Consider the following 25,142-nt stretch of genomic DNA (forward strand, 5'->3'; position numbering starts at 1 on the left):
AGATCTACCTTATTCTTCATCGGCGGCGGTTGCTGTGCTGGTGCGTTGGTCCTATGGGGCCTTAGCACGATGACTTGCCGACTGTCTACTACAACAAGTTGTGCCCGACTCCGGCGATGGAGGGGCGATGACGACGGCGCGCCTTCGGCTCGCTTCAGTCCTTGTAGTCGTCGCTAGGTGGTCTATGAATCTGGATGTAATTTTTATTATTTTCGATGTTCGTTGTACTACCATGTTTAAAGATGAATAGATTGAAAATTTTCTAAAAAATATCAAACAGTATACAAAGAATATATTAGTTCTTAATTCAAACCAAGTTTTTTCTTTTTCTTCTTTTCGAACCCATCTAGACTGCTAGTTGGTCGGTGTCGTCATTGGCATGTGGTACGACTCTGTGTGGAGTTTGGTTTGCTCGTCGACGTTCTGTAAACAACCTTGTCTTGAATGCTTTTAATGAAGTAATGATTGGCTCAAAATATGTATGTGTAGGTACAACAAAGTGTCGACCGTGCCTTTCTGAAGGTAACAATTATGCGTGTTAATTGTACATGGGTCTTATTTGACCATGTTGTTGTTTACTAACCCAGAAAATTATGTAGGTCAAAATTTATCTTAAGAAAAATGACCAAGATGAAGTTATTAAGCAGATGAAAACGATGACTGCTTATGTTGACTTCAACCCCAAGATTCTGATGCTCATGAGGCAAGAGGCTATTGATTGCAGGGTTGTCCAGGTTGCAGTTGCTTCATTAACTTATCTTGGAACAATTAACATGAAGTGCTTGTGGCGTGCCAATTGACGGATGTTGGAACTTGACGTGGAAGACTTTTTTGGCAATGGAGCTGTCGGGGAGCATGAACTTGACTAGTTTGCAGTCTATAGTTGGAATATGGGCATTCAGGCGGCAAAGCAGCAGAAGAACGATCTTGGCTATGAATTCTTTAAGTTTGCAGCAAAACTTTTTGGTGTTGCAAGAAATGGTGAGAATGATGGAAACTCCCATGCACTATGCAAAGCGTTAATCATGACCGTGACTTACAAGTTAAAAAATGAGGAGCTAAACAGCTGCACTTTGTCGGATTCTGACGTAAAAAAGGTATTAAGATGCTCAGCAAAGCTAACCAGGTAATCATGGAGTTTTATAAATACCAAGAGTTATCCTTTGTGTGTGTTCTAAAAGTCTGCCTTTTGTAATGCGTATTTGCCTTCTCTAAGAATAATTAATCTGATTTGGTTTTATTGATGTGCAGATATTACATTCGATATGTTTGCTAGATTCAATTGGCTCTGTTCAGGCTGAGGCTAACCAATTTCAGCTTATTTATACGTTGAGCTCATACCAGCTTCTTAGAAGCTTCAACTAGTCTAGAACATGGACGGTCCAACAAATATTGAGGCCCGGTGCCAGCCAAATAAATATCAATATTTATACTAAATAATAATACTTGTTTAGAAGTCATTTTTCCTAACTCACATTGATAGATAATTATTATGGTAAATTTAAAGATGGAAATATACATTTCTCAATAAAAATACATCTTATAACATGTCTAAATCAATTCAACTTAAATGTGATTAAATAATAAATGACAAAAATTCATGTCTTCTTGGATTAATTTCTGAATCTTGTATTAAAGTGCCTATATGATGTGTGTGTCATAATTATCTTAATAAATGTGGGGTACGCATATGTATCTTGATAATGAACTTCATGTTTAGATATATGCAAATAGAAAAATCTGGAGTACACGAGGAGTTTGGTACCTAATGATTGCTATGTTGCGTTATTCATTTTTTTAGTAAAATATGTGGAACATATTATTATGGGTACAATAATATGTTAATGATGTGCATACGATATGTACTTAGTACTGAAATAATATTACTCCCTTTAGTACAACTTGTAAAGCGTTCACCAAAGAGGGATACTTGCATTCGAAGTAAAATTGCTTTATAGTGTGAACTTGCTATTACAAATTGGGTCTCTTATTTTCTTTAGACACTTAATGATTTCTATATATTTGGCTCTTAGAGGCAACACATTTTCACTAGTAATGTGGTGATTTATATGAAAGCTTCATGTAGTGTGAGCATGAGTGTGTGTGCCTTCGCCATTGAGCCTGAAGTTGTCGTCCTATTTTCTTGGTCTATGGGTTCACTCTAACGTCAAGGAGCAGCAAAACAAGATTGGCCTTGGTTATCATGACCCACACTCACTATAGAAGACAACCGGAGTAGAGGCTCAAATCTCAAGCTAGGCAGGAGAAGCTAAAAGGTGAAACCGCTTAGGACATTCTAGGGACATTGGTATATACAAAGCACACCATAGTCAGTGCCTAACTACTAAAGCTCGGGCAGTGGATGATCCGCCTCAATCATGCTCAGGGTGTAGTTAGGAGACTTATTTCAATTTGTTTCTGAGATAGGTGTCCAACTTCTTTGTTCCTGTCATCAGGGATCATTGTATCTTCATGTTTTAGGTTAAATTGTTGGATATTGGACTGTTTGCTATGTTTCACTAGTAAGTGCTGTTGGAAATATGCCCTAGAGGCAATAACAAAATTATTATTATATTTCCTTGTTCATGATAATTGTCTATTGTTCATGCTATAATTGTGTTATCCGGAAATCGTAATACATGTGTGAACACATAGACCACAACACGTCCCTAGTGAGCCTCTAGTTGACTAGCTCGTTGATCAACAGATAGTCATGGTTTCCTGGCTATAGACATGGGGATGTCATTGATAACAGGATCACATCATTAGGAGAATGATGTGATGGACAAGACCCAATCCTAAGCTTAGCTCAAAGATCGTGTAGTTCGTTTGCTGTAGCTTTTCTGAATGTCAAGTATCATTTCCTTAGACCATGAGATTGTGCAACTCCCGGATACCGTAGGAGTGCTTTGGGTGTGCCAAACATCACAACGTAACTGGGTGACTATAAAGGTACATTACAGGTGTCTCCGAAAGTGTCTGTTGGGTTGGCACAAATCGAGACTGGGATTTGTCACTCCGTATGACAGAGAGGTATCTTTGGGCCCACTCGGTAATGCATCATCATAATGAGCTCAAAGTGATCAAGTGGTTGATCACGGGATCATGCATTACGGTACGAGTAAAGTGACTTGCCGGTAACGAGACTGAACAAGGTATTGGGATACCGATGATCGAGTCTCGGGCAAGTAACGTACCGATTGACAAAGGGAATTGTATACGGGGTTGCTTGAATCCTCGACATCGTGGTTCATCCGATGAGATCATCGAGGAGCATGTGGGAGCCAACATGGGTATCTAGATCCCGCTGTTGGTTACTGGCCGGAGAGCCGTCTCGGTCATGTCTACGTGTCTCCCGAACCCGTAGGGTCTACACACTTAAGGTTCGGTGACGCTAGGGTTGTAGAGATATGAGTATGCAGTAATCCGAAAGTTGTTCGGAGTCTCGGATGAGATCCTGGACGTCACGAGGAGTTCCAGAATGGTCCGGAGGTGAAGAATTATATATAGGAAGTGTAGTTTCGGCCATCGAGAAAGATTCGGGGTCACCGGTATTGTATCGGGACCACCGGATGGGTCCCGGGGGTCCACCAGGTGGGGCCACCCATCCCGGAGGGCCCCATGAGCTGAAGTGGGGAGGGGAACCAGCCCATAGTGGGCTGGTGCGCCCCGCCTTGGGCCCCCCTGCGCCTAGGGTTGGAAACCCTAGGGTGGGGGCGCCTCCACTTGCCTTGGGGGGCACTCCACCCCCTTGGCCGCCGCCCCCCCTTGGGAGATCCCATCTCCAGGGCCGGCGCCCCCCCAGGGGGCCTATATAAAGGGGGGGAGGGAGGGGCAGCCGCACCTCAAGTCTTGGCGCCTCCCTCTCCCCTGCTACACCTCTCCCTCTTGTAGAAGCTCGGCGAAGCCCTGCTGCGATCATTGCTGCATCCACCACCACGCCGTCGTGCTGCTGGATCTTCATCAACCTCTCCTTCCCCCTTCCTGGATCAAGAAGGAGGAGACGTCATCCTCTCCGTACGTGTGTTGAACGCGGAGGTGCCGTCCGTTCGGCACTTGGTCATCGGTGATTTGGATCACGGCGAGTACGACTCCATCATCCCCGTTCTCTTGAACGCTTCCGCTCGCGATCTACAAGGGTATGTAGATGCACTCTCCTCTCGTTGCTAGTTGACTCCATAGATTGATCTTGGTGAAACGTAGGAAATTTTTTTTGTTTTCTGCAACGTTCGCCAAGAGTGGCATCATGAGCCAGGTCTATGCGTAGTTCTCTTTGCACGAGTAGAACACAATTTGTTGTGGGCGTAGATGTTGTCAACTTTCTTGCCGCTACTAGTCTTATTTTGCTTCAGCGGTATTGTGGGATGAAGCGGCCCGGACCGACCTTACACGTACGCTTACGTGAGACAGGTTCCACCGACTGACATGCACTAGTTGCATAAGGTGGCTAGCGGGTGTCTGTCTATCCCACTTTAGTTGGAGCGGATTCGACGAAAAGGGTCCTTATGAATGGTAAATTGAAGTTGACAAATCACGTTGTGGCTTTTACGTAGGTAAGAAAACGTTCTTGCTAGAACCCTATTGCAGCCACGTAAAACTTGCAACAACAATTAGAGGACGTCTAACTTGTTTTTGCAGCAAGTGTCATGTGATGTGATATGGCCAAAGTTGTGATGAATGATGAATGATATATATGTGATGTATGAGATCATGTTCTTGTAATAGGAATCACGACTTGCATGTCGATGAGTATGACAACCGGCAGGAGCCATAGGAGTTGTCTTTATTTTTGTATGACCTGCGTGTCATTGAGAAACGCCATGTAAATTACTTTACTTTATTGCTAAACGTGTTAGCCATAGTAGTAGAAGTAATAGTTGGCGAGCAACTTCATGGAGACACGATGATGGAGATCATGATGATGGAGATCATGGTGTCATGCCGGTGACAAGATGATCATGGAGCCCCAATATGGAGATCAAAGGAGCTATATGATATTGGCCATATCATGTCACTATTATTTGATTGCATGTGATGTTTATCATGTTTTTGCATCTTGTTTACTTAGAATGACGGTAGTAATTAAGATGATCCCTCATAATAATTTCAAGAAAGTGTTCCCCCTAACTGTGCGCCGTTGCGACAGTTCATTGTTTCGAAGCACCACGTGATGATCGGGTGTGATAGATTCCAACGTTCACATACAACGGGTGTAAGACAGATTTACACATGCAAACACTTAGGTTGACTTGACGAGCCTAGCATGTACAGACATGGCCTCGGAACACAGAAGACCGAAAGGTCGAACATGAGTCGTATAGAAGATACGATCAACATGAAGATGTTCACCGATGTTGACTAGTCCGTCTCACGTGATGATCGGACACGGCCTAGTTAACTCGGATCATGTTATACTTAGATGACTGGAGGGATGTCTATTTGAGTGGGAGTTCATTGAATAATTTGATTAGATGAACTTAATTATCATGAACTTAGTCTAAAATCTTTACAATATGTCTTGTAGATCAAATGGCCAACGTTGTTCTCAACTTCAACGCGTTCCTAGAGAAAACCAAGTTGAAAGACGATGGCAGCAACTATACGGACTGGGTCCGGAACCTGAGGATCATCCTCATAGCTGCCAAGAAAGATTATGTCCTAGAAGCACCGCTAGGTGACGCACCCGTCCCATAGAACCAAGACGTTATGAATGCTTGGCAGACACGTGCTGATGATTACTCCCTCGTTCAGTGCAGCATGCTTTACAGCTTAGAACCGGGGCTCCAAAAGCGTTTTGAGCGACACGGAGCATATGAGATGTTCGAAGAGCTGAAAATGGTTTTCCAAGCTCATGCCTGGGTCGAGAGATATGAAGTCTCGGACAAGTTCTTCAGCTGTAAGATGGAGGAAAATAATTCTGTTAGTGAGCACATACTCAGAATGTCTGGGTTGCATAACCGCTTGACTCAGCTGGGAGTTAATCTCCCGGATGACGCGGTCATTGACAGAATCCTTCAGTCGCTTCCACCAAGCTACAAGAGCTTTGTGATGAACTTCAATATGCAGGGGATGGAAAGGACCATTCCTGAGGTATATTCAATGCTGAAATCAGCAGAGGTAGAAGTCAAAAAGGAACATCAAGTGTTGATGGTGAATAAAACCACTAAGTTCAAGAAAGGCAAGGGCAAGAAGAACTTCAAGAAGGACGGCAAGGGAGTTGCCGCACCCGATAAGCAAGCTGCCGGGAAGAAGCCAAAGAATGGACCCAAGCCCGAGACTGAGTGCTTTTATTGCAAGGGAAGTGGTCACTGGAAGCGGAACTGCCCCAAATACTTAGCAGACAAGAAGGCCGGCATCACAAAAGGTATATGTGATATACATGTAATTGATGTGTACCTTACCAGTAATCGTAGTAGCTCCTGGGTATTTGATACCGGTGCGGTTGCTCACATTTGTAACTCAAAGCAGGAGCTGCGGAATAAGTGGAGACTGGCGAAGGACGAGGTGACGATGCGCGTCGAGAATGGTTCCAAGGTCGATGTGATCGCTGTCGGCACGCTACCTCTACATTTACCTACGGGATTAGTTTTAAACCTTAATAATTGTTATTTAGTGCCAGCTTTGAGCATGAACATTGTATCAGGATCTCGTTTAATTTGAGATGGCTACTCATTTAAATCCGAGAATAATGGTTGTTCTATTTATATGAGAGATATGTTTTATGGTCATGCTCCAATGGTGAATGGTTTATTCTTAATGAATCTCAAGCGTAATGCTACACATATTCATAGTGTGAATAACAAAAGATGTAAGGTTGATAATGATAGTCCCACATACTTGTGGCACTGCCGCCTTGGTCATATAGGTGTCAAACGCATGAAGAAGCTCCATGCAGATGGACTTTTAGAGTCTCTTGATTACGAATCATTTGACACGTGCGAACCATGCCTCATGGGTAAAATGACCAAGACTCCGTTCTCAGGAACAATGGAGCGAGCAACCAACTTATTGGAAATCATACATACTGATGTGTGCGGTCCAATGAGTGTTGAGGCTCGCGGTGGCTATCGTTATGTTCTCACCCTCACTGATGACTTGAGTAGATATGGGTATGTCTATTTAATGAAACACAAGTCTGAGACCTTTGAAAAGTTCAAGGAATTTCAGAGTGAGGTTGAGAATCAACGTGACAGGAAAATCAAGTTCTTGCGATCAGATCGTGGTGGAGAATACTTGAGTCACGAATTTGGCACACACTTAAGAAAATATGGAATAGTTTCACAACTCACGCCGCCTGGAACACCTCAGCGTAATGGTGTGTCCGAACGTCGTAATCGCACTCTATTAGATATGGTGCGATCTATGATGTCTCTTACTGATTTACCGCTATCATTTTGGGGCTATGCTTTAGAGACTGCCGCGTTCACTTTAAATAGGGCTCCGTCGAAATCCGTTGAGACGACACCATATGAATTATGGTTTGGGAAGAAACCTAAGCTGTCGTTTCTAAAAGTTTGGGGATGCGATGCTTATGTCAAGAAACTTCAACCTGAAAAGCTCGAACCCAAGTCGGAAAAATGCGTCTTCATAGGATACCCTAAAGAAACTGTTGGGTATACCTTCTACCTCAGATCCGAAGGCAAGATCTTTGTTGCCAAGAATGGGTCCTTTCTAGAGAAAGAGTTTCTCTCGAAAGAAATAAGTGGGAGGAAGGTAGAACTTGATGAAGTATTACCTCTTGAACCGGTAAGTGGCGCAGCTCAAGAAAATGTTCCTGAGGTGCCTGCACCGACTAGAGAGGAAGTTGATGATGATGATCATGAAACTTCAGATCAAGTTGCTACTGAACTTCGTAGGTCCACAAGGACACGTTCCGCACCAGAGTGGTACGGTAACCCTGTCTTGGAAATCATGTTGTTAGACAACGGTGAACCTTCGAACTATGAAGAAGCGGTGGCGGGCCCAGATTCTGACAAATGGCTGGAAGCCATGAAATCCGAGATAGGATCCATGTATGAAAACGAAGTATGGACTTTGACTGACTTGCCCGTTGATCGGCGAGCCATAGAAAATAAATGGATCTTTAAGAAGAAGACAGACGCGGATGGTAATGTGACCATCTATAAAGCTCGGCTTGTCGCTAAGGGTTATCGACAAGTTCAAGGGGTTGACTACGATGAGACTTTCTCACCCGTAGCGAAGCTGAAGTCCGTCCGAATCATGTTAGCAATTGCGGCATTCTATGATTATGAGATATGGCAAATGGACGTCAAAACGGCATTCCTTAATGGTTTCCTTAAGGAAGAACTGTATATGATGTAGCCGGAAGGTTTTGTCGACCCTAAGAATGCTAACAAGGTATGCAAGCTCCAACGATCCATTTATGGGCTGGTGCAAGCATCTCGGAGTTGGAACATTCGCTTTGATGAGATGATCAAAGCGTTTGGGTTTATGCAGACTTATGGAGAAGCCTGCGTTTACAAGAAAGTGAGTGGGAGCTCTGTAGCATTTCTCATATTATATGTAGATGACATACTTTTGATGGGAAATGATATAGAACTTTTGGATAGCATTAAGGCCTACTTGAATAAGAGTTTTTCAATGAAGGACCTTGGAGAAGCTGCTTATATATTAGGCATCAAGTGTTGGGTTTCGTAGTAATTTCAAAAATTTCCTACGCTCATGCAAGATCATGGTGATGCATAGCAACGAGGGGGGGGGAGTATGATCTACATACCTTGTAGATCGACAACGGAAGCGTTTGTTTGATGTAGTCGTACGTCTCCACGGCCCGACCGATCAAGCGCCGAAACTACGGCACCTTTGAGTTCTAGCACACGTTCAGCTTGATGACGATCCCCGGACTCCGATCCAGCAAAGTGTCGGGGAAGAGTTATGTCAGCACGACGGCGTGGTGACGATCTTGATGCACTACTGCAGCAGGGCTTCGCCTAAACTCCGCTACAATATTATCGAGGACTATGGTGGAAGGGGGCACCGCACACGGCTAAGAATATGATCACGTGGATCAACTTGTGTTTCTTTGGGGTGCCCCTGCCTCCGTATATAAAGGACCAAAGGGGGGGAGGCCGGCCGGCCATCATAGGCGCCAGGAGAGTCCTACTCCCTCTGGGAGTAGGGTCCCCCCCCCCAATCCTAGTTGGAATAGGACTCGCGGAGGGGGGAAAAGAGAAAGGGGGGCCGGCCCCCTCTCCTTGTCCTATTCGGACCAAGGGAGGGGAGGGGCGCGCGGCCCACTTTGGGCTGGCCCTTCTCTTTTCCACTAAGGCCCATTAAGGCCCATCTAGCTTCCGGGGGGTTCCGGTAACCTCCCGGTACTCCAGTAAAATCCCAATTTCACCCGGAACACTTCCGATATCCAAACATAGGCTTCCAATATATCAATCTTTATGTCTCAACCATTTCGAGACTCCTCGTCATGTCCGTGATCACATCCGGGACTCCGAACAACCTTTGGTACATTAAAACTCATAATAACCGTCATCGTAACCTTAAGCGTGCGGACCCTACGGGTTCGAGAACAATGTAGACATGACCGAGACACGTCTCCGGTCAATAACCAATAGCGGGACCTGGATGCCCATATTGGCTCCTACATATTCTACGAAGATCTTTATCGGTCAGACCGCATAACAACATACGTTGTTCCCTTTGTCATTGGTATGTTACTTGCCCGAGATTCGATCGTCGGTATCCCATACCTAGTTCAATCTCGTTACTGGCAAGTCTCTTTACTCGTTCTGTAATACATCATCCCGCAACTAACTCATTAGTCGCAATGCTTGCAAGGCTTAAGTGATGTGCATTACCGAGAGGGCCCAGAGATACCTCTCCGACAATCGGAGTGACAAAACCTAATCTCGAAATATGCCAACCCAACATGTACCTTTGGAGACACCTATAGTACTCCTTTATAATCACCCAGTTACGTTGTGACGTTTGGTAGCACCCAAAGTGTTCCTCCGGTAAACGGGAGTTGCATAATCTCATAGTTACAGGAACATGTATAAGTCATGAAGAAAGCAATAGCAACATACTTAAACGATCAAGTGCTAAGCTAACGGAATGGGTCAAGTCAATCAGATCATTCAACTAATGATGTGACCCCGTTAATCAAATAACAACTCTTTGTCCATGATTAGGAAACATAACCATCTTTGATTAACGAGCTAGTCAAGTAGAGGCATACTAGTGACACTCTGTTTTGTCTATGTATTCACACATGTATTATGTTTCCGGTTAATACAATTCTAGCATGAATAATAAACTTTTATCATGACATAAGGAAATAAATAATAACTTTATTATTGCCTCTAGGGCATATTTCCTTCATCAAGATCTATAGAGATAGATCAAGACGCCTCATAGGTCTTTCACAAAGCACATACCTTGATAAGATATTGAAGAAGTTCAATATGGATCAGTCTAAGAAGGGGTTCTTGCCTGTGTTGCAAGGTGTGAAATTGAGCTCAGCTCAATGTCCGACCACGACAGAAGATATAGAAGAGATGAGTGTCATCCCCTATGCCTCAGCCATAGGGTCTATTATGTATGCCATGCTGTGTACCATACCTGATGTAAACCTTGCCGTAAGTTTGGTAGGAAGGTACCAAAGCAATCCCGGCAAGGAACACTGGACAGCGGTCAAGAATATCCTGAAGTACCTGAAAAGGACTAAGGACATGTTTCTCGTTTATGGAGGTGACGAAGAGCTCGTCGTAAAGGGTTACGTCGACGCTAGCTTCGACACAGATCTGGATGACTCTAAGTCACAAACCGGATACGTGTATGTTTTGAATGGTGGGGCAGTAAGCTGGTGCAGTTGCAAGCAAAGCATTATGGCGGGATCTACATGTGAAGCGGAGTACATGGCAGCCTCGGAGGCAACACATGAAGCAGTCTGGGTGAAGGAGTTCATTACCGACCTAGGAGTCATACCCAATGCGTCGGGGCCGATGACTCTCTTCTGTGACAACACTGGAGCTATTGCCCTTGCCAAGGAGCCCAGGTTTCACAGGAAGACCAGGCATATCAAGCGTCGCTTCAATTCCATTCGTGAAAGTGTTCAAAATGGAGACATAGAAATTTGTAAAGTACATACGGACCTGAATGTAGCAGATCCGTTGACTAAACCTCTCCCTAGATCAAAACATGATCAACACCAGAATTCCATGGGTGTTCGATTCATCACAATGTAACTAGATGATTGACTCTAGTGCAAGTGAGAGACTGTTGGAAATATGCCCTAGAGGCAATAATAAAATGATTATTATATTTCCTTGTTCATGATAATTGTCTATTGTTCATGCTATAATTGTGTTATCCGGAAATCGTAATACATGTGTGAACACATAGACCACAACACGTCCCTACTGAGCCTCTAGTTGACTAGCTCGTTGATCAACAGATAGTCATGGTTTCCTGGCTATAGACATGGGGATGTCACTGATAACGGGATCACATCATTAGGAGAATGATGTGATGGACAAGACCCAATCCTAAGCTTAGCTCAAAGTGTTGGGGAACGTAGCAGAAATTCAAAATTTTCCTACGTGTCACCAAGATCTATCTATGGAGAGACTAGCAACGAGGGGAAGGAGAGTGCATCTACATACCCTTGTAGATCGCTAAGCGGAAGCGTTCAAGAGAACGGGGTTGATGGAGTCGTACTCGTCGTGATCCAAATCACCGATGATCAAGTGCCGAACGCACGGCACCTCCGCGTTCAACACACGTACAGCCCGGTGACGTCTCCCATGCCTTGATCCAGCAAGGAGAGAGGGAGAGGTTGAGGAAGACTCCATCCAGCGGCAGCACAACGGCGTGGTGGTGATGGAGGAGCGTGGCAATCCTGCAGGGCTTCGCCAAGCACCACAGAAGAGGAGGGAGAGAGAGATGCAGGGCTGCACCAACGAGAGATCGAATCGCCTCTTATGGGCAGCCCTATGCCCTCATATATATAGGGAAGGGGAGGGGCTGCGCCCCCTCTAGGGTTCCCACCCCTAGGGGGGCGGCAGCCCTAGATGGGGAGCAAGGGGCGGCCAAGAGGGGATGGGAGAGGGAGGCGCACCAATATGGGCCCTAAGGCCCATATCCCATTAGGGTTTGCCCCCTCTCCATCTCTTAGGCGCATGGGCCTTAGTGGGGCTGGTGCCCTTGGCCCATGTAGGCCAAGGAACACTCCCTACAGCCCATGTGGCCCCCCGGGCTGGTGGCCCCACTTGGTGGACCCCCGGGACCCTCCCGGTGGTCCCGGTACGTTACCGATAAACCCCGAAACTCTTCCGGTGACCAAAACAGGACTTCCCATATATAAATCTTTACCTCCGGACCATTCCGGAACTCCTCGTGACGTCCGGGATCTCATCCGGGACTCCGAACAACATTCGGTAACCACATACAAACTTCCTTTATAACCCTAGCGTCATCGAACCTTAAGTGTGTAGACCCTACGGGTTCGGGAGACATGCAGACATGACCGAGACGTTCTCCGGTCAATAACCAACAGCGGGATCTGGATACCCATGTTGGCTCCCACATGTTCCACGATGATCTCATCGGATGAACCACGATGTCAAGGACTTAATCAATCCCGTATTCAATTCCCTTTGTCTAGCGGTATGATACTTGCCCGAGATTCGATCGTCGGTATCCCGATACCTTGTTCAATCTCGTTACCGGCAAGTCTCTTTACTCGTTCCGTAACACATCATCCCGTGATCAACTCCTTGATCACATTGTGCACATTATGATGATGTCCTACCGAGTGGGCCCAGAGATACCTCTCCGTTTACACGGAGTGACAAATCCCAGTCTCGATTCGTGCCAACCCAACAGACACTTTCGGAGATACCTGTAGTGCACCTTTATAGTCACCCAGTTACGTTGTGACGTTTGATACACCCAAAGCACTCCTACGGTATCCGGGAGTTGCACAATCTCATGGTCTAAGGAAATGATACTTGACATTAGAAAAGCTTTAGCATACGAACTACACGATCTAGTGCTATGCTTAGGATTGGGTCTTGTCCATCACATCATTCTCCTAATGATGTGATCCCGTTATCAACGACATCCAATGTCCATGGTTAGGAAACCATAACCATCTATTGATCAACGAGCTAGTCAACTAGAGGCTCACTAGGGACATGGTGTTGTCTATGTATCCACACATGTATCTGAGTTTCCTATCAATACAATTATAGCATGGATAATAAACGATTATCATGAACAAGGAAATATAATAATAATCAATTTATTATTGCCTCTAGGGCATATTTCCAACAGTCTCCCACTTGCACTAGAGTCAATAATCCAGTTCACATCGCCATGTGATTAACACTCACAGGTCACATCGCCATGTGACCAACACCCAAAGAGTTCTGGGTTTGATCATGTTGCTTGTGAGAGAGGTTTTAGTCAACGGGTTTGAACCTTTCAGATCCGTGTGTGCTTCACAAATCTCTATGTCATCTCCTAGATGCAGCTACCACGTTCTATTTGGAGCTATTCCAAATAACTGTTCTACTATACGAATCCAGTTTACTACTCAGAATAATCTGGATTAGTGTCAAAGTTTGCATCGGCGTAGCCCTTTACGTCGAACTCTTTTACCACCTCCATAATCGAGAAAATTCCTTAGTCCACTAGTTACTAAGGATAACTTTGACCACTGTCCTGTGATCCGTTCTTGGATCACTCTTGTACCCCTTGACTGACTCATGGCAAGGCACACTTCAGGTGCGGCACACAGCATAGCATACTGTAGAGCCTATGTCTTAAGCATAGGGGACGACCTTCGTCCTTTCTCTCTATTCTGCCGTGGTCGAGCTTTAAGTCTTAACTTCATACCTTACAACTCAGGCAAGAACTCCTTCTTTGACTGATCCATCTTGAACACCTTCAAGATCATGTCAAGGTATGTGCTCATTTGAAAGTACCATTAAGCGTTTTGATCTATCCTTATAGATCTTGATGCTCAATGTTCAAGTAGCTTAATCCAGGCTTTCCATTGAAAAACACTTTTCAAATAACCCTATATGCTTTCCAGAAATTCTACGTCATTCCTGATCAACAATATGTTAACAACATATACTCATCAGAAATTCTATAGTGCTCCTACTCACTTCTTTGGAAATACAAGTTTCTCATAAACTTTGTATACACCCAAAATCTTTGATCATCATCAAAACATACATTCCAACTCCGAGATGCTTACTCCAGTCCTTAGAAGGATTGCTGGAGCTTTGCATACTTATCAGCATCTTTCAGGATTGACAAAACCTTCCGGTTGTATCACATACAACCTTTCCTCAGAAAATCATCGAGGAAACGATGTTTTGACATCCTATCTGCAAGATTTCATAAATGATGTAGTAATTGCTAACATAATTCCAACAGACTCTTAGCATCGCTACGAGTGAGAAAATCTCACCATAGTCAACTCCTTGAACTTGTCAGAAAACATCTTACCGACAAGTCGAGCTTTCTTAATGGTGACATTTACCATCACTGTCCGTCTTCCTTTTAAAATCCATATGTACCTAACAGCCTTACGACCATCAAGTAGTTCTTCCAAAGTCTACACTTTGTTTTCATACATGGATCCTCTCTCGGATTATATGGCCTCAAGCCATTTATCGGAATCCAGGCCCACCATCGCTTCTCCATAGCTCGTAGGTTCATTGTTGTCTAGCAACATGACTTCCAAGACAGGATTACGTACCACTCTGAAGTAGTACGCATCCTTGTCATCCCACAAGGTTTGGGAGTGACTTGATCCGAAGTCTCATGATCAATATCATAAGCTTCCACTTCAATTGGTGTAGGTGCCACAGGAACAACTCTTTGTGCCCTGCTATACACTAGTTGAAGTGACGGTTCAATAACCTCATCAAGTCTCCACCATCCTCCCACTCAATTCCTTCGAGAGAAACTTTTCCTCGAGAAAGGACCCGATTCTAGAAACAATCCCTTATTGCTTTCGGATCTGAGACAGGAGGTATACCCAACTGTTTTGGGTGTCCTATGAAGATGCATTTATCCGCTTTGGGTTCGAGCTTATCAGCCTGAAACTTTTTCACATAAGCGTCGTAGCCCCAAACTTTTAAGAAATGACAGCTTAGGTTTCTCTAAACCATACGATGTCATCTCATCGGAATTACGTGGTGCCCTATTTAAAGTGAATGTGGTTGTCTCTAATGCCTAACCCATAAATTATTGTGGTAATTCGATAAGAGACATCATGGTATGCATCATATCCAATAGGGTGCAGTTATGATGTTCGGACACACCATCACACTATGGTGTTCCAGGCTGTATCAGTTGTGAAACAATTTCCACAATGTCTTAATTCTGTGCCAAACTCGTAATTCACATATTCATCTCTATGATCATATCATAGATATTTTATCCTCTTGTCACGACGATCTTTCAACTTCACCCTGAAATTACTTGAACCTTTCAATAATTCAGACTCGTGATTCATCAAGTAAATATACTCAACATCTACTCAAATCATCTGCGAAGTAAGAACATAACGATATCCACTACATGCCTCAGCACTCATTGGACTGCACACATCAAAAATGTATTACTTCCAACAAGTTGCTTTCTTGTTCCATTTTACTGAAAACGAGGCTTTCAGTCATCTTGCCCATGTGGTATGATTTGCATGTCTCAAGTGATTCAAAATCAAGCGAGTACAAAACGGTCCATTTGCATGGAGTTTCTTCATGCATATATACCAATAGACATGGTTCGCATGTCCCAAACTTTTCAAAAACGAGTGAGCCCAAAGATCCATCAACATGGAGCTTCTTCATGCGTTTTATACCGATATGACTTACGTGGCAGTGCCACAAGTAGGTGGTACTATCATTACTATCTTTTGGTATGAACATGTGTATCACTACGATCGAGATTCAATAAACCATTCATTTTAGGTGTAAGACCATTGAAGGTATTATTCAAATAAACAGAGTAACCATTATTCTCCTTAAATGAATAACCGTAGTGCGATAGACATAATCCAATTATGTCTATGCTCAACGCAAACACCAATCTCGATGGTAGAGGGGGCGTGCGATGCTTGATCATATCAACATTGAGAACACTTCCAACACATATCGTCAGCTCACCTTTAGCTAGTCTCCGTTTATTCCGTAGCTTTTATTTCGAGTTACTAACACTTAGCAACTGAACTGGTATCTAATACCCTGGTGCTACTAGGAGTACTAGTAAAGTACACATTAACATAATGTATATCCAATATACTTCTATCGACCTTGCCAGCCTTCTAATCTACCAAGTATCTAGGGTAATTCTGCTCCAGTGGCTGTTCCCTTTATTATAGAAGCACTTAGTCTCGGGTTTGGGTTCAACCTTGGGTTTCTTCACTAGAGCAGCAGCTGAATTGCCGTTTTATGAAGTATCCTTTCGTGCCCTTGCCCTTCTTGAAACTAGTGGTTTCACCAACCATCAACAATTGATGCTCCTTCTTGATTTCTACTTTCGTGGTGTCAAACATCGCGAATATCTCAAGGATCATCATATATGTCCCTGATATATCATAGTTCATCACGAAGCTCTAGCAGCTTGGTGGTAATGACTTCGGAGAAACATCACTATCTCATCTGGAAGATCAACTCCCACTCGATTCAAGCGATTGTTGTACTCAGACAATCTGAGCACAAGCTCAACAATTGAGCTTTTCTCCTTAGTTTGTAGGCTAAGAAAATCGTCGGAGGTCTTATACCTCTTGACGTGGGCACGAGCCTGAAATCCCAATTTCAGCCCTCAAAACATCTCATATGTTTCGCGACGTTTCAAAACATCTTTGGTGCCTCAATTCTAAACCATTTAGCATTACGCACTGAACTATCATGTAGTTATCAAAATGTGTATGTCAGATGTTCGCAACATCCACAGACAACGTTCGAGGTTTAGCACACTGAGCGGTGCATTAAGGACATAAGCCTTCTATGACGCAATGAGGACAATCCTCAGTTTACGGACCTAGTCCGCATAATTGCTACTATCAACTTTCAACTAAATTTTCTCTAGGAACATATCTAAACAGTAGAACTGAAGCGCGAGCTACGACATAATTTGCGAAGACCTTTTGACTATGTTCAGGATAATTAAGTTCATCTTATGAACTCCCACTCAGATAGACATCCCTCTAGTCATCTAAGTGATTACATGATCCGAGTCAACTAGCCCGTGTCCGATCATCACGTGAGACGGACTAGTTAACGTCGGTGAACATCTTCATGTTGATCGTATCTTCTATACGACTCATGCTCGACCTTTCGGCCTTCTGTGTTCCGAGGCCATGTCTGTACATGCTAGGCTCGTCAAGTTAACCCTAAGTGTTTTGCTGTGTAAAACTGTCTTACACCCGTTGTATGTGAACGTAAGGATCTATCACACCCGATCATCACAGCGTGCTTCGAAACGACGAACTGTAGCAACGGTGCACAGTTAGGGGAGAACACTTCTTGAAATTTTAATGAGGGATCATCTTATTTACTACCGTCGTTCTAAGAAAATAAGATGTATAAACATGATAAACATCACATGCAATCAAATAATAGTGACATGATATGGCCAATATCATATAGCTCCTTTGATCTCCATCTTGGGGCTCCATGATCATCATCGTCACCGGCATGACACCATGATCTCCATCATCATGATCTCCATCATCATGATCTCCATCATCGTGTCTTCTTGAAGTTGTCACGTCATCTATTACTTCTACTACTACAGCTAACGGTTAGCAATAAAGTAAAGTAATTACATGACATTTATGTTGACACGCAGGTCATAAATAAATTAAGACAACTCCTATGGCTCCTGCCGGTTGTCATACTCATCGACATGCAAGTCGTGATTCCTATTACAAGAACATGATCAATCTCATACATCACATATATCATTCATCACATCCTTTTGGCCATATCACATCACATAGCATACCCTGCAAAAACAACAAGTTAGACGTCCTCTAATTGTTGTTTGCATGTTTTACGTGGCTGCTATGGGTTTCTAGCAAGAACGTTTCTTACCTACGCAAAGACCACAACGTGATATGCCAATTGCTATTTACCCTTCATAAGGACCCTTTTCATCGAATCCGATCCGACTAAAGTGGGAGAGACAGACACCCGCCAGCCACCTTATGCAACTAGTGCATGTTTGTCGGTGGAACCGGTCTCACGTAAGAGTACGTGTAAGGTTGGTCCGGGCCGCTTCATCCCACGATGCCGCCAAATCAAGATAAGACTAGTAACGGTAAGCATATTGAACAAAATCAACACCCACAACTACTTTGTGTTCTACTCGTGCATAGAATCTACGCAATAGACCTAGCTCATGATGCCACTGTTGGGGAACGTAGCAGAAATTCAAAATTTTCCTACGTGTCACCAAGATCTATCTATGGAGAGACTAGCAACGAGGGGAAGGAGAGTGCATCTACATACCCTTGTAGATCGCTAAGCGGAAGCGTTCAAGAGAACGGGGTTGATGGAGTCGTACTCGTCGTGATCCAAATCACCGATGATCAAGTGCCGAACGCACGGCACCTCCGCGTTCAACACACGTACAGCCCGGTGACGTCTCCCATGCCTTGATCCAGCAAGGAGAGAGGGAGAGGTTGAGGAAGACTCCATCCAGCGGCAGCACAACGGCGTGGTGGTGATGGAGGAGCGTGGCAATCCTGCAGGGCTTCGCCAAGCACCACAGAAGAGGAGGGAGAGAGAGATGCAGGGCTGCACCAACGAGAGAACGAATCGCCTCTTATGGGCAGCCCTATGCCTCATATATATAGGGAAGGGGAGGGGCTGCGCCCCCTCTAGGGTTCCCACCCCTAGGGGGGCGGCAGCCCTAGATGGGGAGCAAGGGGGCGGCCAAGAGGGGATGGGAGAGGGAGGCGCACCAATATGGGCCCTAAGGCCCATATCCCATTAGGGTTTGCCCCTTCTCCATCTCTTAGGCGCATGGGCATTAGTGGGGCTGGTGCCCTTGGCCCATGTAGGCCAAGGAACACTCCCTACAGCCCATGTGGCCCCCCCGGGCTGGTGGCCCCACTTGGTGGACCCCCGGGACCCTCCCGGTGGTCCCGGTATGTTACCGATAAACCCCGAAACTCTTCCGGTGACCAAAACAGGACTTCCCATATATAAATCTTTATCTCCGGACCATTCCGGAACTCCTCGTGACGTCCGGGATCTCATCCGGGACTCCGAACAACATTCGGTAACCACATACAAACTTCCTTTACAACCCTAGCGTCATCGAACCTTAAGTGTGTAGACCCTACGGGTTCGGGAGACATGCAGACATGACCGAGACGTTCTCCGGTCAATAACCAACAGCGGGGTCTGGATACCCATGTCGGCTACCACATGTTCCACGATGATCTCATCGGATGAACCACGATGTCAAGGACTTAATCAATCCCGTATTCAATTCCCTTTGTCTAGCGGTATTGTACCTGCCCGAGATTCGATCGTCGGTATCCCTATACCTTGTTCAATCTCGTTACCGGCAAGTCTCTTTACTCGTTCCGTAACACGTCATCCCGTGATCAACTCCTTGATCACATTGTGCACATTATGATGATGTCCTACCGAGTGGGCCCAGAGATACCTCTCCGTTTACACGGAGTGACAAATCCCAGTCTCGATTCGTGCCAACCCAACAGACACTTTCGGAGATACTTGTAGTGCACCTTTATAGTCACCCAGTTACGTTGTGACGTTTGATACACCCAAAGCACTCCTACGGTATCCGGGAGTTGCACAATCTCATGGTCTAAGGAAATGATACTTGACATTAGGAAAGCTTTAGCATACGAACTACACGATCTAGTGCTATGCTTAGGATTGGGTCTTGTCCATCACATCATTCTCCTAATGATGTGATCCCGTTATCAACGACATCCAATGTCCATGGTTAGGAAACCATAACCATCTATTGATCAACGAGCTAGTCAACTAGAGGCTCACTAGGGACATGGTGTTGTCTATGTATCCACACATGTATCTGAGTTTCCTATCAATACAATTATAGCATGGATAATAAACGATTATCATGAACAAGGAAATATAATAATAATCAATTTATTATTGCCTCTAGGGCATATTTCCAACAACAAGTCGTGTAGTTCGTTTGCTGTAGCTTTTCTGAATGTCAAGTATCATTTCCTTAGACCATGAGATTGTGCAACTCCCGGATACCGTAGGAGTGCTTTGGGTGTGCCAAACGTCACAACGTAACTGGGTGACTATAAAGGTACATTACAGGTGTCTCTGAAAGTGTCTGTTGGGTTGGCACGAATCGAGACTGGGATTTGTCACTCCGTATGACGGAGAGGTATCTCTGGGCCCACTCGGTAATGCATCATCATAATGAGCTCAAAGTGATCAAGTGGTTGATCACGGGATCATGCATACGTACGAGTAAAGTGACTTGCCGGTAACGAGACTGAACAAGGTATTGGGGTATCCGGACGATTCGAGTCTCGGGGCAAGTAACGTACCTGATTGACAAGGGAATTGATATACGGGGTTGCTTGAATCCTCGACATCGTGGTTTCATCCGATGGAGATCATCGAGGGAGGCATGTGGGAGCCAACATGGGTATCCAGATCCCGCTGTTGTTATTTGGCCGGAGAGCCATCTCGATCATGTCTACGTGTCTCCCGAACCCATAGGGTCTACACACTTAAGGTTCGCGGTGACGCTAGGGTTGTAGAGATATGAGTATGCAGGTAATCCGAAAGTTGTTCGGAGTCCCGGATGAGATCCTGGACGTCACGAGGAGTTCCGGAATGGTCCGGAGGTGAAGAATTATATATAGGAAGTAGTTTCGCCATCGGAAAAGATTCGGGGTCACCGGTATTTGTACCGGGACCACCGGATGGGTCCCGGGTCCACCGGGGTGGGCCACCATCCCGGAGGGCCCCATGGGGCTGAAGTGGGGGGGAACCAGCCCATAGTGGGCTGGTGCGCCCCCCCTTGGGCCCCCCTGCGCCTAGGGTTGGAAACCCTAGGGTGGGGGCGCCTCCACTTGCCTTGGGGGGCACTCCACCCCCCTTGGTCGCCGCCCCCCCTTGGGAGATCCAATCTCCAGGGCCGGCGCCCCCCCAAGGGGCCTATATAAAGGGGGGAGGGAGGGCAGCCACACCTGAAGTCTTGGCGCCTCCCTCTCCCCTGCTACACCTCTCCCTCTCGCAGAACTCGGCGAAGCCCTGCTGCCGATCATTGCTTGCATCCACCACCACGCCGTCGTGCTGCTGGATCTTCATCAACCTCTCATTCCCCTTGCTGGATCAAGAAGGAGGAGACGTCATCCGCTCCGTACGTGTGTTGAACGCGGAGGTGCCGTCCGTTCGGCACTTGGTCATCGGTGATTTGGATCACGGCGAGTACGACTCCATCATCCCCGTTCTCTTGAACGCTTCCGCTCGCGATCTACAAGGGTATGTAGATGCACTCTCCTCTCGTTGCTAGTTGACTCCATAGATTGATCTTGGTGAAACATAGAATTTTTTTTGTTTTCTGCAACGTTCCTCAACAAGTGCTTGTTCAATATTAAGTACTCGTTGTATGTACGTACTATATGTATTTATTGTATGTACATAAACGGAAACCTAGGACATTAGAGGTCCTGTGCAACCACACACGTTTCACATGCCCAGGGCCGGCCCTGTATCCATGGATCGAACTTCTATTACCATTTGTATTGAACATCTAGTCTTTCATTGTATCCATTTAATAGTGTAGCAAATCAACGTCCTTAACTGATGAGTAATGTTTAGGTAATATTAGTTCATTTTCGCACTACCGCGAGGCAACAAAATTGAGAATGTCTGTGGCTATTTTGGGATCAAAAGTTCACTGTTCTTGCAACCATTGTATATTTTCTATAAGTTGCACCATACAATCTGCATAAATTAAAACTAAATAAAGATTGATAGGGTAGGGTGTTGGAACTGAATCGCGCAGCTCCCTCTTTTCTTCACTCAATCTCTCTTAGCTTTCTCGTGAACACACAAACGCGCATAACCAAGGAAGAACTCCAAATCGTTTTGCCCAAAAACACTCTTCCTTGATGAACACAGAGACAACATATTGGTGCTGCCCTCACGGCTGCCTTTTCTCCTCTATCTATTTCTCTTATATAGCAAACCAGATTACATGTGTGGGCTAATAAGACTCGCGATACCTGCCACCACTAATCCACTAACTCACGCACTAACTAGACATGACCACTTCTCATTCCTAGAATCACTCTAGGACTCGGACGGTTACATGCAGAGAGCTAACTAACTTGACTACAATTTACACTAGGACCTCTTCTTCGGACAATCATCGGGGCTTTTGCAGTGTGCGTTGCCAGAGGAGGGCGGCCGTACAATCGCAGTTTTCAGTCTTGATGTTGCTTGCAACTTGTCTATGAAGCACCGTTTTTCTATGTGAGATGCATTTGGGCACATAACTATTCTTAACTGCTAACTTCCTCCTTACAAGTGCTACCTCTGAAGGTGCTCGACTGCTCGGCCGTATCTCAGAAATCCGGGCTCCGGTGCGAAATCACAATTTAGGCCCCTTTTACTGGCCAATAAATATAATCATTACTTTAAACTATTAATCTATCTTGTACTCTTAGACTCGTGCCTATGTCTAAAAGACATCTCAGAAAATTATAATGCCAACCGGATGAATAAATTCATGAAAGAGCAGCAAATTTACTTGAGAATAAGGGTGTGCAAAACAAAAAGGGACATGTAACCTACGGTTGTTGATTGTTGAGGGATGCACACCATGAAGAAATGATGGCGCATAGGACTTCGATTGCTCTGCACCTCGACCAAGAGAAAGAAAAGAAAGTCTCGTTGCTCTGCTCTCGAGGGATGAAACTTTGAAAGAGCGAACGCAAAATCAATACAAATCCACCCAATTTATAAGTATGAGGTACTACTACCCAAACGAACCAGCAGTTCATAGCCATCAATGGCTCTGTTTCCAAAAATTGTGAATCCACTAGAGAATAACGGAGGGAAGAGACGAGGAGACGAAGGATTGCAGCGTATGCAGGCTGCTTCTAGTCCCGTGAAGGTGAGGCTGTGATATGCCTGGGCTGTGGGCTCATGTCAGCAAGTTGGGCCATGACTTGCTTAGTCTCTGATTAGTACTAGTAATAACATAGTAGTACTGCTTTAAAAAATTAGGGCCCCCATTATTTTGGGGGCCCTGTGCATCTGCTCCTATTGCACCTGCCCACATATGGGCCTGGTCCAGAACTTTGCTTCCTCTAAAGCATGCATGCCATCCCATCTTCTCAAACTTGGGATTGCTGCTTCTGGAGGAACCACACCAAACCTGCTGCTTGCTGAGTTTGCCCTGAATCCCAACATTGAGACAGGGCTTTATGTTCAATCCCCAGACTGCAGGGTAATCAGTGTTGCCCTCAGGCGTCTAGCCTGTCTTCCTGGCTTTCAAGACTTAAGTGGTAGCAACGGTTATGCAATCTACAATGTATATCAACAAGCCTACAAGGTCATGGCTGAATTGGGAGATGGTGAATATCCATGTGAGGAAGGGGAGTAGCTTGCAGCTTCTGCTTGGAACAATTCAAAAATTGCTCTGCAGCTTGATAAACCTACACTCGTTATAAAATGGATGAAGATGGGATTAAATCTCTCTCGGAAAGTTGGGAGTTTGAATCACCACATCCCAGCCATGGAGCGGTGTCTTGGAGGCTCTGTTGACAGAGATTCTCAACAGGATCACCAGGACAAGTGATCTTAATTCTCTTTCCCTTCTGTCAAATCAGCTCTACAAGATAGAGGGGAGTCAAAGGGGTGATATCCGTGTTGGTTCCAGTCTTTGCACTGCTGCAAAAGCACTGGCAACATTGTGCGTCCGCTTCCCAAATCTGCGGACAGAGGAAATCGATTACTCTGGCTGGATACCTGGACATGGAAAGCAGCTGGACAACAAAGGCATCTATGTGTTTTCATCTCACTGTTCCTCGCTGATTGACCTCACCTTAAGCTTTTGCTCACGCAACGATGACTCTGGGCTTGGTTCTTTAGCTTATTGCAAGACATTGGTGTCTCTCAGGCTCAACTCCGTACCCAAAATAACGTCAGTTGGGCTTTTCTCGATTTCAGTTGGCTGCACAAGTCTATCTGCCCCCCACCTTACTAACTGCGGGAAAATTGACAGTGTAGAGTGGCTGGAATACCTTGGTACGGATGGATCATTGGAAGAGCTTGTAGTGAAGAATTGCATAGGAATCAATCATCATGATTTCCTAAAGTTTGGTTCAGGATGGATGAAGTTCTGTTTTTTTTTTTTGTGAATGTTAGTGTTAGTGTCGCAAGCATGCTTGGCAATTTTATGGGAAACAGAGCAGCAGTATTCCGTCGGTGGAAAAAAAATATGGGGTGACATTTGGGGGTAATATTTGGTGTTATTTTTTGCACAAGCCAAAATGCTTAACATTTTTGCCTCAAAATTTGCAAGTAGCATTTGGATGCGACTAACAACACATAAATACTTTGTCTTGATTTTTTTGACATTTCAAAAATTACTGCTGGGCCCAGGCGCACGTGCTCCCTGAAGCCGAATTGAATTTCCAAATTTCTAGGGACATGGATTTTTGGCTTCTAGGTGCTCCACCCCCTATATGAACATTAAATTAAAAAGAAATACTAGGGGAATTCTAAAAAAAATCTGGGATTTTAGTATATCAAATCTGGGCGCCCAATCTACTCCCCTGCGAAGTTTCACCAAAAAAAATGATATTCATGGTACTCTTAGTAAAATAGACAAAAAATTCCCATGTACGAAAAAAACACCGTTTGGATGGATCCTAGGTCGGACTGTATTTTCTTTGTCACGGATACATTTCTTATTTTTTTTCTTGACGAAACTTCACACGGGAGTAGAGACTGGGATGCTCATGTTATTGTGAAGCGAGAGATGTTGTTCATGATTGCAATCCAAATGAACTCGATTTTGAGATTGTCGATCAAGAGTGCATCCTCTCGATCTAGTAGAATAGTAAATAGAAGGAGTCAGCAGCAGGGGCGTCGCTCAGA

General features: G+C 44.9%; 1 pseudogene; it reads left to right on the forward strand.

Moving 5' to 3' along the window:
- Positions 1–379: 379 nt before the first annotated feature.
- Positions 380–24,400, forward strand: LOC125555552 (annotated as a pseudogene).
- The last annotated feature ends 742 nt before the right edge of the window (positions 24,401–25,142 follow it).

The sequence above is a fragment of the Triticum urartu genome, chromosome 5 (genome assembly GCF_003073215.2).
Source record: "Triticum urartu cultivar G1812 chromosome 5, Tu2.1, whole genome shotgun sequence".
In the NCBI taxonomy this organism is placed as follows: domain Eukaryota; kingdom Viridiplantae; phylum Streptophyta; class Magnoliopsida; order Poales; family Poaceae; genus Triticum; species Triticum urartu.